Below are 15,442 nucleotides of genomic sequence, written 5' to 3'. Positions count from 1 at the left end.
CATGGCGTCAAACCTCTTCTCCCTCTGTGTGACACAGTCAGGCAAAGTGTTTGTGACATATATTTTTAATATCAATAGACAAGAGGTCAGAGCTTGGGTGAGAGACTGCAGTGTATAAGATAAGTTCTCATGTCTGTGACATTGTGCGTATCGACCCCAATGGACATATAAATTCATAGAGCTAAGATTTGAGCTGAGACTGAAACTAGCCCAACCTATAACCCTCTATGACCTCTCAGATGTGAGGATTTGTAATTAACTCAATAAAGTTGACTTGACTTGGAATTAGGATTGCAGCCAGGTCAGAGTTTTTCATCATGAATCTTGTTCTGGAGGAGGCTCTGCAGAGTGGTCAGTAGCTGACACAGCAACAAAGTTATAAAATTTGATTTTAAACCTAACACTAACCACACTGCTTACCCTAATGCCTAACCCTAACCTTAAATTAAGACCAAAAAGCACATTTTTGTTTTCATGTATTTAGATTATAGTCCATTTTGACTTCGGAGCTGGCCCATCTAATGGATATCGCTCAGTTCTGCCTCAAGGACAAGGCTCATCTTAACCTGTGTCACATACAGTATCCTGAAAACATTTCTTCCAATTATATTAAATGCTAATGTTCTGTTTTTATATCTGACCTCTGGCAGTGGTTTGAGAGAATTATGAAGTAAAGTTAAAGGATAATTACGTTCAATATGAATTTTAACTAAAACTATTTTTGTCAATTAAGTGTTGCAAATGACCCATTAACTGCATGACTGCCTTCGCCGTGATAGGTTATCCAATATCCTGGGCTTTTCCATGGAAGATGAACGTGGATATAAAACAGAAAGCTGAATATGGAGCTACATGTATAAAATTGACAGAAATATTATTCACTTTAGAAAGTATCAAAAGTTCAAAGGTCCTAAATACTTTTGTAAAACAACTTACAAGGCAACTCCAGGGCACAATACAAATGACCCATAAGGCCTCATAGTTCTACTCAGACTACAGGTGGTCATACTATCAACACATCTGCTGATAAGCAACTTCTTGCTATGGTTAGGGTTAGGTTAAGGTTAGGGTTAGGGTTAGGTTAAGGGTTAAGGTTAAGGGTTAAAGTTAGGTTAAGGGTTAAGGTTAGGGTTAGGTTAAGTGTTAAGGTTAGGGTTAGGTTAAGGGTTAAGGGTTAGGGTTAGGTTAAGGGTTAAGGTTAGGGTTAGGTTAAGAATAGGGGTTAGGTTAAGAATAAGGGTTAGGGTAAGGGTTAAGGTTAGGGTTAGGTTAAGGGTTAAGGTTAGGGTTAGGTTAAGAATAAGGGTTAGGTTAAGGGTTAAGGTTAGGGTTAGGGTTAGGTTAAGAATAAGGGTTAGGTTAAGGGTTAAGGTTAGGGTTAGGGTTAGGTTAAGAATAAGGGTTAGGGTAAGGCTTAAGGTTAGGGTTAGGTTAAGGGTTAAGGTTAAGGGTTAAGGTTAGGTTAAGGGTTAAGGTTAAGGTTAAGGGTTAAGGTTAGGTTAAGGGTTAAGGTTAGGGTTAGGTTAAGAATAAGTGTTAGGTTTAGGGTTAAGGATAGGGTTAGGGTGAGGTTAAGGGTTAAGGTTAGGGTTAGGTTAAGGGTTAAGGTTAGGGTTAGGTTAAGGGTTAGGGTTAGGGTTAGGTTAAGAATAAGGGTTAGGGTAAGGGTTAAGGTTAGGGTTAGGGTAAGTTAAAAGTAAGGGTTACGGTTAGAGTTAGAGTTAGGGATAGGGTTAAGTTTAGGGTTAGTAGCTAGTTAGTTGAAATGTCTGTACATTGTCAGTAGAGCATCTACAAATGGACTATCCAAATAAAGTGTTACGCTAACTTCCTGCTCTGTTGATAAGCTGCTGCCGCTCTCTATTTACCCGACACAGAATACCTTTCATTTATTAATCATAAATAAGGGCCATTTACCTTGGGTTTTGCACAAACAAAATTTTAGAGCCAAAATAGAACCAAGAGTGTAAACATGAAAACCAAACAGACAATACAGAGTACCTCTTCACTTAGGTGTGACCTGGGCAGGTATCTGTATTTCAGAGTCAAGCACAAAACTATGAATTTGTATTCAATGGAGGGCAGTTTAAAAGGATAAATTAAGAGGCAGACATAAAAGACGAGGCTACACTCTTAGAAAAAAATGTGCTATCTAGAACCTTAAATGGTTATTCGGCTGTCGCCACAGGAGAACCCTTTGAAGAACACTTTTTGGTTCCAGTTAAAACCCTTTTGGGTTCGATCTAGAACCCTTTTTACAGAGGTTTCTACATGAAAACCAAAAGGGTTCTACCTGGAACCAAAAAGGGTTCTGCCTGGAACCAAAAAGTGTTGTCCTTTGGAGAACCCTTTTCTCTAAGAGTGTAGGCTGAACTCTAAAGACGATTATATCAGGCACAGAAACACAGGCGAAGGAGGCCACAGACCAAATGTCACTGGGCTCGTCTGGCTGGCTTGGCTGATAGGGCTTTATTGATTTCTTGATCCCAATCCCTCTGCAGGCTCTGAAGGGCTCAGCGAGCTGCTGTGGAGAGGCCGGCTGGCAGCTGGTGTGGTCTGTCCACACACACCTGGCACTTCAACCGTTTTACTGCAGTGGGCTAAATCAGGGTCAATTTTGAGATTGCATCCCAATATTACACTTTATATACTGTACATTACGGAAGACTGAAATATAACAAAACTGTTTGACATAGAAACACCGGATGTAAATATGTTTATTAATTATGAAATGATAAAAAAGATGAATAACATTCCACCCATGAGGCCACTAGATCATTTGACTGCAGGAAATGGCTACACACCTCTGTGGATTGTACTTCCGGCGCCGACAGAGATGGCCGCCTCGCTTCGCGTTCCTAGGAAACTATGCAGTATTTTGTTTTTTTACGTGTTATTTCTTACATTGGTACCCCAGGTAATCTTAGATTTCATTACATACAGTCGGGAGGAACTACTGAACATAAGAGCAACGTCAACTCACCATCATTACGACCAGGAATGTGACTTTCCCAAAGAGGATCCTGTGTTTTGCCTTCCACCCAGGACAATGGATCGGAACACAGCCGTCGAACCACAACAACGTCGCCGACCACGACTCCATTTTGTTGCTTCCAGCCTACAGACAGAACCTAAAACAAGAAGCTCCCGCGCTCAGGTCTGTTCAACGCTGGTCCGACCAATCTGATTCCTCGCTTCAAGACTGCTTCGATCATGTGGATTGGGATATGTTCTGCATTGCGTCCAACAACAACATTGACGAATACGCTGATTCGGTGAGCGAGTTCATTAGAAAGTGCATCGGCGATGTCATACCCACAGCAACGATTAAAACATTCCCAAACCAGAAACCGTGGATTGATGGCAGCATTCGTGCGAAATTTAAAGTGCAAACCACTGCTTTTAACCAGGGCAAGGTGACCGGAAACATGACCGAATACAAACAGTGTAGCTCTTCCCTCCGCAAGGCAATCAAACAAGCTAAGTGTCAGTATAGAGACAAAGTAGAGTTGCAATTCAACGGCTCAGACACAAGAGGTATGTGGCAGGGTCTACAGTCAATCACGGATTACAAAAAGAAAACAAGCCCCGTCGCGGACCAGGATGTCTTGCTCCCAGGCAGACTAAATAACTTCTTTGATAACTTTGAGGACAATACAGTGCCACTGACACGGCCCGCTACCAAAACGTGGGGATTCTCGTTCACTGCAGCCGACGTGAGTAATACATTTAAGCGTGTTAACCCTCGCAAGGCTGCAGGCCCATACGGCATCCCCAGCTGCGTCCTCAGAGCATGCACAGACCAGCTGGCTGGTGTGTTTACGGACATATTCAATCAACCCTTATCCCAGTCTGCTGTTCCCACATGCTTCAAGAGGGCCACCATTGTTCCTGTTCCCAAGAAAGCTAAGGTAACTGAGCTAAACGACTACCGCCCCGTAGCACTCACTTCCGTCATCATGAAGTGCTTTGAGAGACTAGTCAAGGACCATATCACCTCCACCCTACCTGACACCCTAGACCCACTCCAATTTGCTTACCGCCCCAATAGGTCCACAGACGACGCAATCGCAACCACACTGCACACTGCCCTAACCCATCTGGACAAGAGGAATACCTATGTGAGAACGCTGTTCATCGACTACAGCTCAGCATTTAACACCATAGTACCCTCCAAACTCGTCATCAAGTTCGAGACCCTGGGCCTCGACTCCACCCTGTGCAACTGGGTACTGGACTTCCTGACGGGCCGCCCCCAGGTGGTGAGTGTAGGTAACAACATCTCCACCCCGCTGATCCTCAAAACTGGGGCCCCACAAGGGTGCGTTCTGAGCCCTCTCCTGTACTCCCTGTTCACCCACGTCTGTGTGGCCATGCACACCTCCAACTCAATCATAAAGTTTGCGGACAACACTATAGTGGTAGGCTTGATTAACGACGAGACGGCCTACAGGGAAGAGGTGAAGGCCCTCAGAGTGTGGTGTCAGGAAAATAACCTCACACTCAACGTCAACAAAACAAAGGAGATGATTGTGGACTTCAGGAAACGGCAGAGGGAGCACCCCCCCTATCCACATCGACGGGACAGTAGTGGAGAGGGTAGTAAGTTTTAAGTTCCTTGGCGTACACATCACGGACAAACTGAATTGGTCCACCCACACAGACAGCGTTGTGAAGAAGGAGCAGCAGCGCCTCTTCAACCTCAGGAGGCTGAAGAAATTTGGCTTGTCACCAAAAGCACTCACAAACTTCGACAGATGCACAATCAAGAGCATCCTGTCGGGCTGTATCAACGCCTGGTACGGCAACTGCTCTGCCCTCAACCGGAAGGCTCTCCAGAGGGTAGTGAGGTCTGCACAACGCATCACCAGGGGCAAACTACCTGCCCTCCAGGACACCTACACCACCCGATGTCACAGGAAGGCCATAAAGATCATCAAGGACAACAACCACCCGAGCCACTGCCTGTTCACCCCGCTATCATCCAGAAGGCGAGGTCAGTACAGGTGCATCAAAGCAGGGACCGAGAGACTGAAAAACAGCTTCTATCTCAAGGCCATCAGACTGTTAAACAGCCACCACTAACATTGAGTGGCTGCTGCCAACATACTGACTCAACTCCAGCTCACTTTAATAATGGAAATTGATGGAAAATTATGTAAAAAAATGTATCACTAGCCACTTTAAACAATGCCACTTAATATAATGTTTACATACCCTACATTACTCATCTCATATGTATATACTGTACTCGATACCATCTACTGCGTCTTGCCTATGCCGTTCTGTACCATCACTCATTCATATATCTTTATGTACATATTTTTTATCCCTTTACACTTGTGTGTATAAGGTAGTAGTTGTGGAATTGTTAGGTTAGATTACTCGTTGGTTATTACTGCATTGTCGGAACTAGAAGCACAAGCATTTCGCTACACTCGCATTAACATCTGCTAACCATGTGTATGTGACAAATAAAAATTGATTTGATTTATAGGAAGGAGCTATATAATTTACTGTATAATAAAGAGCTTGGCTCAGGGACTTTGCATTCGCTAAATAATAATAATTTAATCCAGTTTGTTTAGATTGCTTAGTCTGCTATTGCACATTCTAATGATAGTGACAAAGTAATTTGGCAAATGACCAGAAAGTTATCATAGATGTTTTCAATCCACAGACGCTCAGTAATATCAACTGCGCTGGCCTGAAACCCAGAGATTAATTTAATGCCTTTGTGTGGATAGTTATCAGGAAATGATTCTCAGGAAGTGTTAACTTAATGGTTTGACGGTTGTGTTTGTACACCATATGCCACCATATGTTCAACTCATGTTTCCTTACTCTTTTCAGCTTCTCATCAGAGATGTTATATTCCAATCGTGTGTGTGTGTGTGTGTGTGTGTGTGTGTGTGTGTGTGTGTGTGTGTGTGTGTGTGTGTGTGTGTGTGTGTGTGTGTGTGTGTGTGTGTGTGTGTGTGTGTGTGTGTGTGTGTGTGTGTGTGCGTGTGTGTGTGCGTGTGTGTGTGTGTAGGTGTTGGTGTGTTAAAGCGTACGTTAGTTGCTAGAAATGCTGATGATGGATCTGCAGGTTCAGAGACGTTGGTCCAGTGCTGTAATGTTATTTACTTCCATCCCATAATCACTTAGCCTTGAGCATCAGTCCACATCAGGCGCCCTACTAATTTCTCCCCATTAATGGCCATCAGCTAGACTGAAATAGGCCTATCAACGCAATTTCTGCACTATCCTCCCAAACAGCACAGGTGATAATACAATACAGCGTATGATGAAACATCCCAAGTGAAGTTCCATCTCAGGGGTGTGTATGGTGGTTTGAAAACAGTGAAACATCCCAAGTGAAGTTCCATCTTAGGGGTGTGTATGGTGGTGTGAAAGCAGTGAAACATCCCAAGTGAAGTTCCATCTCAGGGGTGTGTATGGTGATGTGAGAGCAGTGAAACATCCCAAGTGAAGTTCCATCTCAGGGGTGTGTATGGTGTGTGAAAACAGTGAAACATCCCAAGTGAAGTTCCATCTCAGGGGTGTGTATGGTGGTTTGAAAGCAGTGAAACATCCCAAGTGAAGTTCCATCTCAGGGGTGTGTATGGTGGTGTGAGAGCAGTGAAACATCCCAAGTGAAGTTCCATCACAGGGGTGTGTATGGTGGTGTGAAAACAGTGAAACATCCCAAGTGAAGTTCCATCTCAGGGGTGTGTATGGTGGTGTGAGAGCAGTGAAACATCCCAAGTGAAGTTCCATCTCAGGGGTGTGTATGGTGGTGTGAAAACAGTGAAACATCCCAAGTGAAGTTCCATCTCAGGGGTGTGTATGGTGGTGTGAAAACAGTGAAACATCCCAAGTGAAGTTCCATCTCAGGGGTGTGTATGGTGGTGTGAAAGCAGTGAAACATCCCAAGTGAAGTTCCATCTCAGGGGTGTGTATGGTGGTGTGAAAACAGTGAAACATCCCAAGTGAAGTTCCATCTCAGGGGTGTGTATGGTGGTGTGAAAACAGTGAAACATCCCAAGTGAAGTTCCATCTCAGGGGTGTATGGTGTGTGTGTGTGTGTGTGTGTGTGTGTGTGTGTGTGTGTGTGTGTGTGTGTGTGTGTGTGTGTGTGTGTGTGTGTGTGTGTGTGTGTGTGTGTGTATGTGTGTGTGTGTGTGGTTGTGCACGTGTCTACTTATAGTGTATGTGTGACAATATGTAAATGTTATACATGCAAATGTCTTATGCTCATTTTCATATTCAAAGGCAGTGTTAACTAGTTTTACCAGTATGTTACTTATTACAAATATGTCCTGCTCTTGCACGTGCATGCGATTGTGTATCCATGTGTGTGCGAGTGTGTATCTGTTTAGCATGCGTGTGTGTCTGTGTATCCCCCTGTGTACGCGCATAATTCTACGCGTCTTAATCTGATTGATCTGTCTACACCCTTGCGGAGCCTTGCAGAGCTCCTTGCTCTGTGCTGACACAACTCCTGTTCATCCCAGGGCTTTGGGAGGTTGCCGGCCCCACTTGATGGCATCGCCCTCGCTCACAGATCACAGTGATGGTCAGGGGTGGGGGAGGTGAGAGGGGTGAGGGGGATAGAGAGAGAGAGACAGGATCAAGGGTACCTCACATTTCACATAATCCAGGATCTGACTCCCGACCTGGGCTTAAGCTAATTTGCTTCCCCTGGAAGTCGTTGGTTTTAGTTGTTTTGTTTTCCCTCCATAGACAACAGAAGCAGGGCTTTTCATCATTACTTCAAAAAGTAAATAACGGCAGAAAGAATAGTTGAATAAATATTGATATTATACTGTGCTGTATTTGTCACCGGTCCACATCAAAACATCAACAATAGCAATTCCTAGTAGGTTGGAGGTGAAACCTCACATAGTAGGAATATTCTGAATGTGTTGTTCAAGCACTCCCTCTACAGTGTGTCGGATTATGTAGTGGGCAAACCTTGTGACAGCCACAGAACTAGAAGCATTCTATGTCTATGTTACAACACACCGTCCAGCACTACAATATGTTGTTCATCACTAACAAAGTGGGTTTGAATAGTACAGTGTGTAATAGGAAGAAGCACTGGTTCATTAACAAGGACTCTGAACATCTGTGATCGTTAATTATTGTCAGTGATGTTAAGGGCCCCTGAGTGGCACAACGGTCTAAGGCACTTCATCTCAGTGCTAGCGGCATCACTACAGACCCTGGTTTGATTCCAGGCTGTATCACAACTGGCCGTGATTGGGAGTCCCATAGGGCGGCACACAACTGGCCCAGCGTCGTCCGTGTTTGGCCGTGGTAGGCTGTCATTGTAAATAATAACTTGTTCTTAAACTGACTTGCCTAGTTAAATAAAGGTTCAATAAATAAATCAAAAAGAGGCCTTCATTGTGAAATGTTTTTGCCCTAACACGACACAGCTGATTAAAATTCTCAAAGCTTGATGATTAGTTGATTATTTTAATCAGCTGTGTAGTGCTAGGGCATAAAATCAAGATGTGCTCCCATTGGGGTCTGAGGACTGAGTTTGGGAAACACTGCAGTACAGTCCGTTCTCCGATTTCAGAAACTGGCAAAAGAGAGCTCCATATCAACTTTAAAAGTCTATTGAAGACTGAAGCCATTCCTAACAGCAAATGTGGCATAAGGATACTGTAACCATATGTGTTCAGGTTATGTACGAGCCATTCAGGAGCATCAAAGGCTACAGTGGCAGCATCACTCCAAAGCTAAACTGTCAAAAGTAGCTGCAGATCTGGTAACACAACATGTGAGTCATTGGGATTACAGTTTGATTCCCAACATACATGCTAGCAGATTCAGATGAGTCTAACGACTGCACGTCATTTTCCACAATTTCATAGTTGTAATGGACTTTGTCTCTTTTTGAGACATTATTTTAGTAAGTCCTCTTGGTCTATTTAAGTTCAGAATCAGACCTCTCTCTCTCCTGAGTCATCTTATTACAAGTGTACTGTGCATCTGAATTATCTTAAAGATGAGGCATCATATCTTCCTTCAATTGTTGACTGTTTTAATTCCAGGAAAAGAAACTAATTAAAATGAACAGGGAACAAAGGCATAATAGAACTGTTGAAAGTTAATTAGAGACACCAAATTAAATAGAGGTGGAGTAAGATGGGGATTTGAAATAGAGGTGAGGTCGGAAATAGCAATAATAGTTTAATCTCATTAATGTCAGTCAAGCTGGTCGACAATGTACTGTAAACACAGACAGACAGTAAACACAGACAGACAGACAGACAGACAGACAGACAGACAGACAGACAGACAGACAGACAGACAGACAGACAGACAGACAGACAGACAGACAGACAGACAGACAGACAGACAGACAGACAGACAGACAGACAGACAGACAGACAGACAGACAGACAGACAGACAGACAGACAGACAGACAGACAGATAGATAGATAGATAGATAGATAGATAGATAGATAGATAGATAGATAGATAGATAGATAGATAGATAGATAGATAGATAGATAGATAGATAGATAGACAGATAGATAGATAGATAGATAGATAGATAGATAGATAGATAGATAGATAGATAGATAGATAGATAGATAGATAGATAGATAGATAGACAGATAGATAGATAGATAGATAGATAGATAGATAGATAGATAGATAGATAGCCAGATAGATAGATAGATAGATAGATAGATAGATAGATAGATAGATAGATTGATTCTGTGAGTCGGGACATTTCGTCCGCTTGTCTGAAATGGGTTCTCTCTCTCCTCAGTGAGAGGAGTGCAGAAAGAATGTTGCAAAATCTACACCACCAATCTACTGGACAGCTCTAACACAGCTCTGAGCCATTCACCTTGGAAACAGCAGCACTGCCGAGTGCTTGGGGAGGTTTTAAAGAGCTCTAAAATCCTTTAACGTTACTTTGTACAGAGAGCAAAAACATTGTCTGCTACAGCAAAATTGTCTGCTACAGAAATCTTCCAATTGGTTAGGGATGGTTGTTGGCAGGTACCATTTTCAAGCCTTATTACATAGATATCTTAGTTTATTAAAGGTATAATAAAATCTATCCTTTTCAGGAGCCAGAATTAGAAATATTGAATAAAACATCCACATGTCTTTATTCTGAGCTCTCAGATCTAATGTTTAAATGATGATTTGCCTCAAGGTAACCCCAATGCATCATGGGAAATTCCAGATGGCCAGGAATCATTCTTATCAGATTACAATGATGAAGGAAAACCACAATGACAGACAGAAGCTCAGCAGCAACCACAAAAAAGTCATACTAAAATGTTTGAAAACTGTTTGACCGTACTGCCCAAAAGCAGAAAATACACCACATTGTCCAGCCGGAACAGGCTTTCATCTTGAGCTCCCATCAGGCCAAGGCAGGTTACTCATCATGCCCAGTCATGTCTCCCATCAGGCCCAGTCAAGTCACTCATCAGGCCCAGTCAGGTCTCCCATCAGGCCCAGTCAGGTCTCCTATCAGGCCCAGTCATGTCTCCCATCAGGCCCAGTCAAGTCACCCATCAGGCCCAGTCAGGTCTCCCATCAAGCTCAGTAAGGTCTGTTTGGTGGGTCGGCGGTTCAGGGTGGATCGTGTTGACAGCAGCCTGTCATTGCTCAGGCGGTGTATTTTAGTTACAGTGAAATGTGATCTGAATAAGGAATAATAAACTCACTATGACCCTAGCCAGGAACTTTGAGGGCATTGTTTTCGACGCTGTTTGAAATGCTTGACTCCACTAAAGTTTTCCAGAACAACATACAGTTGTTGTTGAGGTTGTCTTTGGCTATGCATTAATATACCTTTTCAAACATTCAAATCATCAATACCATGTTATCTACTTTCCTCTCTCACCTCAGTCAGTCATTTAATCACTTCGATATAACTATTACGTAAAACACCCTTTTTTTAAGCTAGTGCTCAAAAGGAGGGTCATGAAGGGGCCAGAATGGAGAATACTTACTCTCAATCAGAGCAAAATTAAGCAATAAGGCCAGAGGGGTGTGGTATATGGTCAATATACCACGACTTAGGGCTGTCCTTAAGCACGACTCAACGCAGAGTGCCTGGATACAACCCTTAGCTGGGTATATTGGCCATATATCACAAACCTCTGAGGTGCCTTATTGCTATTATAAACTAGTTACCAACATAATTAAAGCTGTAAAAATAAATATTTTGTCATACCAGTGGTATACCTTCTGATTTATCAAGGCTGTCAGCCAATCAGCATTCAGGGCTCAAACCACCCAGTTTACAATACATAATAGATAGCCCCTGTGAATAAGTGATGATGGAGAGCCAAGAGAAAATGACTTGCTGCTAAGGGACACACAAGCTATTTCCCTTTCCCTAGCACCAAAACGTAGGCCAGCCTTCCACCACGAACTGGAACAGAAAGGTATATGGTGCAAGGGTGGAGATGTATCATGTTAACTAGCATCATAGTCACATATATGGTATATTGTGTGGCCCCACTATTTGTTTCATATTTTAAATAGTTTAGATGCTAAAGCAATAGGCATGCATGTGTGAATATACATCGCCTTGCTTTTATGCGTATAAACCAGTTGTACAAACAAGGATCCATGCAAGATGTTAGACCTATGTCGGCATAAAATCTCAGACTCAGCTCATATTGGGAAAAAAACATTTCATTGTATTTAACGTCACGTAAAATGTATTTCAAATAAATGTAGATACATTTGCATCTTTGATCAAATGCAATAATAGACTTTAACAAGATTTTTGAATGACTTCCTCATCTCTGTACCCCACACACTTATCTGTAAGGTCCCTCAGCCGAGCAGTGAATTTCAAACATAGATTCAACCACAAAGACCAGGGAGGATTTCACAAAAGGTATGTTTTTTACTCACCATCACATAAAAATGATATCACTGCCAAAGTTTTGGCTCTGTGGACCAAACATTTTCCTTCCTTGATTATTACGTAATTTAAGAAGCCAAATTAGGAACCACTTTGGCCACCATGTAGACTAGATGTCATAGCCTGGAATATTGTCAGGCATCGCATGCATGAAATCCTCCCTGGTCTTTGTGGTTGAATCTATGTTTGAAATTCACTGCTCGGCTGAGGGACCTTACAGATAAGTGTGTGGGGTACAGAGATGAGGAAGTCATTCAAAAATCTTGTTAAAGACTATTATTGCACACAGAGTGAGTCCATGCAACATATTATGTGACTTGTTCAGCCCATGTTTACTCCTGCACTTATATAGGCTTGTCATAACAAGAGTTGAATACTTATTGACTCAAGACATTTCAGCTTTACATTTTTTTATAAAATCACTTTGACTTTATGCGGTATTGTGTGTAGGCCAGTGATTTTGAATTCAGGCTGTAACACAACATAATTAGGAAAAAGTCAAGGGGTGTGAATACTTTCTGAAGGCACAGTATATGTGAAACTATATTCTAAAATACATACATTTTTAAAATACATTTAATACATTTTCCGATGCATTTAACATACTTAATATAGTGATATACATTTGACATACATGTGATATATACATTTGAAATACATTCAGCAATATATGTTGGAATGTATTTCAAATGTATTAACAAATAAATAAATGTAGTACATTATTTGGCCAATTTCAAATATTTCACATATCCCCAAAAATATATTTAAATGTATTATTTTCTTTATGGGAGAGGTTGAATTGTTGATTTGCCATATTGCAGATCATCTTGGTTGATTACATACTGCATGGGAAACGTGAGGACAGCTCGGTCTGAATTCTATGCCTATAGCGTCTGGGTCGTAGCCTACAGAGAACCAATGTTATTTGCTTTGTCTTGGCCTGGACATTTCTATTGCTATTACTCAAACAATGCTCCCTGCTGCCAATTAGACACAGCTGTCTTATCAAGCCATTTGTCTCAGCGCGGTGGAGCACACTTTCAGTTTCACATTAATTGTTTACGTGCGATGGAGACAGGGCAGCAATTATTAGTCAGCTATGAGCAGCTTCCAAAGCATGTACATTTTATTTAAAATGAGCTATTTATCTGAACTTCACAGTGGAAACTAAACACCTGTCATCAAACACAAAAACCTCAATGTACTCTCTCTGTCTGTGTCCCAAATGGCACACTATGACCACATGCAGTATATAAATGTACTCTCTCTGTCTTTGTCCCAAATGGCACACTATGACCACATGCAGTATAAATGTACTCTCTCTGTCTTTGTCCCAAATGGCACACTATGACCACATGCAGTATATAAATGTACTCTCTCTGTCTTTGTCCCAAATGGCACACTATGACCACATGCAGTATAAATGTACTCTTTCTGTCTTTGTCCCAAATGGCACACTATGACCACATGCAGTATAAATGCACTCTTTCTGTCTTTGTCCCAAATGGCACACTATGACCACATGCAGTATAAATGTACTCTCTCTGTCTTTGTCCCAAATGGCACACTATGACCACATGCAGTATATAAATGTACTCTCTCTGTCTTTGTCCCAAATGGCACACTATGACCACATGCAGTATAAATGTACTCTCTCTGTCTTTGTCCCAAATGGCACACTATGACCACATGCAGTATAAATGTACTCTCTCTGTCTTTGTCCCAAATGGCACACTATGACCACATGCAGTATAAATGTACTCTCTCTGTCTTTGTCCCAAATGGCACACTATGACCACATGCAGTATATAAATGTACTCTTTCTGTCTTTGTCCCAAATGGCACCCTATGACCACATGCAGTATAAACGTACTCTCTCTGTCTTTGTCCCAAATGGCACACTATGACCACATGCAGTATATAAATGTACTCTCTCTGTCTTTGTCCCAAATGGCACACTATGACCACATGCAGTATAAACGTACTCTCTCTGTCTTTGTCCCAAATGGCACACTATGACCACATGCAGTATATAAATGTACTCTCTCTGTCTTTGTCCCAAATGGCACCCTATGACCACATGCAGTATAAACGTACTCTCACTTCCTCACACGTAAACACACATTTATACTCTCTCACATGCATATATTCACCCATATATTCACACAGTCACTCACAAATGCATTACTTGGATAAAAGTTGTTTGGCGCGGGAGCCGAGAGAGTCTATTCTCTGCAAGTGATGATATTATGAGTGCAGATGCAGCGCTTAGCTCCACAGCTCCCCACATGGGAGCACTAAAAGCAAATCCTGACCCTGTTGATCATTAATAATTCACAGGAAATCAGGGTTAAAATGAGTGCAAGGTAGAGTGACACATAATTTATACACAGGCCGAAGCTGGTCTTCAACATCATACAGTTTGTATAAGGCGCCGCCCTACGCCACCCAGCTCCTGTAACTGTCCGCGTTTCAACATTAGATCCATAATACTGTGAGTCATCCTCCATTTGGCTGCCGTCCACCGGCCAGCTGAACTAAATGGCAGGGTGAAAATTAAGACTTTCACTCCAAAACGCTATAAATCCATTTTCAGAAATGTTCGTGAATTAGCTTTTATAGTTTTAAGAAGTTATGAGATTGTTGTGTTTGTCACTATCTAGTCATGGCATGTGGTTGTTCAATGACAGACATGTATTTGTTTAAAATCACTCTATGTTTGTTTCTGAGAGACAAATAATCATGTTTTTTTTGCAAAATGCTATATACCTGCCTCACTCTCAGAGCAATAAGTAGCACTGCTAGGTTTTATACAGTCAAATGTAAGAAACACTAACATTTTGAATAAATACAGTAATATGAGATCTGTATGTAAAACATTTACATTTGACATTTTAGTCATTTAGCAGATGTTCTTATTCAGAGAGACTTATAGTAAGTGCATTCATCTTGAGATAGCTAGGTGAGACAACCACATATCAGAGTCAAATATACAGGATACAAACATTCCATTCCAGCTTTTAGCAACAAAAAAAAGCTAAAGAAATACATCTGAGAACAGTAATATTTTACACAAGAAATTAGTTCTGATGAAAATACAACAAATCTGGAAAATTGGTGGAAAAAGCGTTTTGGAAAAAAACTCTTCAAAACAGAGCTGGCTGTCCCGCCAGCCACCATGGTGGGAATAGAGGCCCATCATCGCCTGGTCATGGCCAGGAGGACCACAGCCAGATAGAGACTCATACAGCAGGACCACAGCCAGATAGAGACTCATACAGCAGGACCACAGCCAGATAGAGACTCATACAGCAGGACCACAACCAGATAGAGACTCATACAGCAGGACCACAGCCAGATAGAGACTCATACGGCAGGACCACAGCCAGATAGAGACTCATACAGCAGGACCACAGCCAGATAGAGACTCATACAGCAGGACCACAGCCACCCTATTAATCCACCACCACATCACCCATTCATCTAGATAGAGATGGTAACCCACACCAGGGCTACATCTAAAAACTCTAAAG

The 15,442-nt window shown here is 42.0% G+C and overlaps 1 protein-coding gene across 1 annotated transcript in view; it reads right to left on the bottom strand.

Annotated features, from left to right (window-relative positions):
• Positions 1 to 15,442, bottom strand: part of LOC112228197 (follistatin-related protein 4-like) — a 235,837-nt gene that overhangs the window by 129,188 nt on the left and 91,207 nt on the right. The window lies entirely within an intron of this gene.

This window comes from Oncorhynchus tshawytscha, linkage group LG30 (genome assembly GCF_018296145.1).
Source record: "Oncorhynchus tshawytscha isolate Ot180627B linkage group LG30, Otsh_v2.0, whole genome shotgun sequence".
Classification (NCBI taxonomy): Eukaryota; Metazoa; Chordata; class Actinopteri; order Salmoniformes; family Salmonidae; genus Oncorhynchus; species Oncorhynchus tshawytscha.
This window is presented reverse-complemented; position numbering and strand designations above follow the sequence as displayed.